This window comes from Sabethes cyaneus, chromosome 3 (assembly GCF_943734655.1).
Source record: "Sabethes cyaneus chromosome 3, idSabCyanKW18_F2, whole genome shotgun sequence".
NCBI lineage: Eukaryota > Metazoa > Arthropoda > Insecta > Diptera > Culicidae > Sabethes > Sabethes cyaneus.
The window spans coordinates 15919618-15924048 of record NC_071355.1 but is presented as its reverse complement, the minus strand read 5'-3'; positions in this window follow the sequence as shown (position 1 = coordinate 15924048).

Below are 4431 nucleotides of genomic sequence, written 5' to 3'. Positions count from 1 at the left end.
CACGCTAACGAAAAGCAACCGCACAATCGTATGATTCAATACTACAAAAACAACCACTCGGTCGGTCGGACTCCGTCCAATACAAACGAATATTTTGCTTGCGTCGGACCGACGTCCGGGTGACAAACTATTACTGTGAGCAGCCGATTTGGAGACAAAAAGAGAAACGAAAAAATACGTCACCGTATGCTTCCAGTCAGTTTGCAGTTTATATTCTCAAAGCGCAAAGCAAAACGGGAGATTGACTGTTTGCTTTTGCTGAGATGCCGCATGAATTGTAAGACGGCTGCAGCGCAAGCGGCAGCTTGACTGGATAAGAAAAACAGTCAAATGATCGTTCAAAAAGCGGAGTTTGAATGCGGAAAGTTCGCATTCACGGCAGTCACATTCAACTTGCGATCCCTTTTCAAGCCCTGTGGGAGACTGCTGTTTCGCCGACACCAATGGGATATATGTAAGTGGCCTAGAGTTAATGATCGATTCAGCTGCAATTATGACAGTCTTGAATACCTCGTCCCTAGGATGACGGGGATCAGCATCATCGGGTCGAGCAGCCCGTTCAATCATGTGGAAGATTTGTAGCTAGCGGGATGACGGGGATGATCCGCAATGGCAGTCAACGGAGCGCACCATGCGCTTCCAAGAGCCACCCATATGGGGTGATGACGGCGGATTGAGCAGCCAGCTTGTTTTACCGTTCGCGAAAGTTATAGCGCAGTCTCAAAGGATGTTATGTAACTGATTTTCCTATAGGTTGCAGTTGCTTGCGTCCAAGAAATTTATCCCGTTGTCAATATGGGAACCACGCCAAGCCCAAAGCACCTGATACCCATCACGTACGACTATGTCGACCTGGGGGAAGGTGCACAGCATGAATCGCCAGACAGGTGATTAGCGCAGTATACGTTTTCACTAAGCTGCGACCCTGTTTGATCTGTATTGGGAGCAGATAGTCTGGTCTGACCATCCCTGTCACGCGAACTTTCACTAGAGCTGGCGATTAGAGCTGCGTTAGATGATTGGGTTCAACTGATTTTTCTCCCTTAAATCTTCGCACGGCTCGGCTCGTAGAACGTAAGCCGTGGCTCTCAATAAACGGTTCCATTTCGAAAACGGTTCGCGTAATTCGGTTTCTGTCTCTACTCGGCCACTGATCCTGGTCTGCTATAGAAATTCCGGAGCATTATACCACGGGTCGTCCGAGTCGATTCCTGCTCCATCTTTCCATTTTGTAGCGGCATCAGCGATTTTCCTCTTCGATGGCACATAATGCCACTCATTAACACTGTTTAAAGTGAAGGTTTCTCCCACCCGAAGGCTACGAATAGTATCATGTCAGAGGACCGTTGCTGAATCCATCCATAAGAAACGCTTAGTAATTTGGATATCCAGGGCGTGTAGTACAGTATCCATTAACCTTGTTGCCGGTTGAAGTTCAAGGCGCGGGATATAAAGTGGTTTCAATGGAGCGACTTTCGTTTCCGCGACTACCAGGAGACATCTGGATTTACTGTTGTCCATGAAGCGAAGATACAAAACCGATGCCCTGGCCATTTCACTAGCATCCACGAACAAGTGGGCTTCCACATCCCACTCCGTTCCTGTTCTTCAAATCTGTTGCATGAGTTATTTCCCATGAACAACGAAGTGCGCTGTCAGCCCCAATGTGTCGAACAAGCAATATACCGTTCGTAGAACTTGCCGCTTCCTAGGTTTAGCTCTGCTGTGAATCAGTGCCTTTATTTCCTCTTTCATACCGTTTTTGTCGAACGTGAAGACGTCCTCTGTTGGCCTCCAGATCAATCCAAGCACTCGCTCTGCTTCTGGAGTTTTTTAATGTTTTTGCAGGATGTTTGCTGACGCGCCGCTGCTTCTCGATTACTTGCCAAGGCTTTGATTGAATTGGAACAGAAGTTGCGAAGCACGAATCCTGCTTGAAGACATATGTATCTACGCTATCTAGAAGATCCTCCAGATTTTGATGTACAACGGCACTTGCGTTCACAGCGCCGTTCGAAGTATCAGCTTTCTCCGAATTGTTTGGCATAGAATGGTAATGATAGTATATTTTGCATCCATTCAAGTCGCATTGTATTCTTGTACGACATGGCCATTTCCAATGAGGTACACAAGGCCACTATTTTAAATGCGCAAAAATAGCGCAAAGTCAAATTGCAACCTCAGTTATAAATTAAATTGCAAGTTATGTTTCAAGCCTAGTTTAGGCTCAATTTCAACACCGATTTTAAGTGTAATTTCAAGTGCAATTTAAATCCAATTTAAATCTGTGGGGGTTGAACGCCCTTGGTAAACAATATGGCATATTCCAGCATCAGAACATGCCTCGCGCTATATACCATCTGGGTAACGATACATTACGCTACCGTCGCGCGTCATCGTGTCGGTAATCATCGGTATCATCTAGATTGGTTGTAATTGTTGGTGTTCAAAGACCTGACTACTGAGCTGAGTCAGTCGTCTGCAGCTAGTTAAACGAGTAAGAATTGGGCGATTCTTCGTGACAGTAATTTAGGCTTTCACAACACTCAAATTTCAAAAGAAAAGTGAAAGCAAAAACAGCAAGAAAAGCAAGTAAAAGTGGAAAAAAGTAAATGGGAGGAAAAAAGTAAAAATAGGTGACTGTATAGAGGAAAGGGAAGAGAGAACAAGGAAAATGAGAGAAAGGAAAGAAAAACGATTAAGAAAACGAGAAATAAAATCGGGAGAACAGGAGAAAAACGCTGGAGAAACGAGAACAGAAAAAGAAGAAAGGAAAAGAGGAAAAATGAAACCGGAAGACAATAGGGAACGGAAAAGAAAAGGTAAAATGGCAAGAAACGGAAAATTAGAAAAGGAGTTGAAAATGACAAAAAAAAACCTAAAGGGAAAAGGTGGAAATGGGGATCGAAAAAGAAGAGAAAAACGGAAAGTAACCAGCGGACAAAAAAAGGAAAGACGAGAGTTAAACGAGTCAAAACGAGGTAAATAGAGAGACGGTAAAGGAAAAAAACGTGACAGAAAATGTGGAAAACAGGAGAGAAAAAGGGTCGAAATGGTTATAAAATGAGAAAAACGAAGAATTGAGAAGAAGAAGAAGTAATAAACAGTAATTTTTCAAATAATCAAAGAAAACGATAAAATGGTAGAGAAAAAGAGAAAAACCACGAGATGAAAGAGGAAAACCGGATAGCAAATACAGAAAAGGGAGCCGAAATAAGGGTGACAGGAAAGAAAAACGAGGTAACTAAAAGAAGAAAAACGGAACAGATAAAGACGAAAAACGAGAAAAGAAATAGATAAAAAGACGAAAACTGGAAACGTATAAAAGGAAAAGGTAAGTGAAAAGACGAAAACGGGAAAGAAAATTACAAAACAACAAGCGAAAAGAGCAAAAACAGGATTGAAGATATGAAAAAATGGGACACAAAACACATAGGAAATACGGGACATCAAAAGGATAAACGATATAAAAAGAGGAAAAATGGAAGGTAAGGAAGAAAAGTGAGGGCGAAGATCAAAACATATGATATAGAAACAAAAAGTGGAAAAGTGAAAACACGAAACAGTAAGAAGATGAAACGTGTGAGGAAAGAAGACGACTAATTCCACATTTAAATAAAACTTTGCATCTAGTTTCGTGTCCATATTCAGTCTCAAGTCAATTTTATTTAATTCCAATTTTAAATGCAATTTTAAGACAAATTCAAACTTTCATTTCAAGCCCACATTGAATTCCAATTTCAGGTCTAATTTCAAATGTAATCCCAAGTTTAATCTCAAGTCCCATTTAAATCCAATTTACGTCAAATTTCAATTCCAATGTTAAGTTCAATTTCGAGGTTAATGTCAAATCTAATTTCAACTCGTTTTTCAAATTTAACTTTGTATTCTGTTTTAATTCCGATTTCATGTCTAATGCAAAGTAAAACTTCCAGTTCAAGTTATTCCAAATTTATATCCAATTTCAAATTATATTTTAGGTCCAATATCCACTTTGAATTGAAATAAAGCTTCAAGTCTAACTTAGATTTTAATTTTGTCATATGTCAAGTCCGATTTCAATTCCAATTTCAACTCTAATTTCTGGTCCAGTTCCACGTCTGATTTCTACTTTACTTTCAGCTTTGATTTTAAATCCAACTGCACCTAAGAGTCCGGAGTTTTTAACGTAATCGGCCGGTTTTGTGGTAAGTAATAATAGATTCGCCATCCTACGATTACTCGATTTTCCAGGCCAAAACATTCTTCTGAAAAGGTCGGGTGCCCAACGCTAGTGCAAATAAGCAAGTGATTTTAACGTGATTCCGCCAAAAGCGTCTAATCGACTATATTCGAAAAATAAATTGTGCTTCAATGTTTCGTCAGTTCATTTATAAATGGAACAGTTCCTTCTAGATGGCACAAACTGCCGTTCAGAATGAGAAATTATTA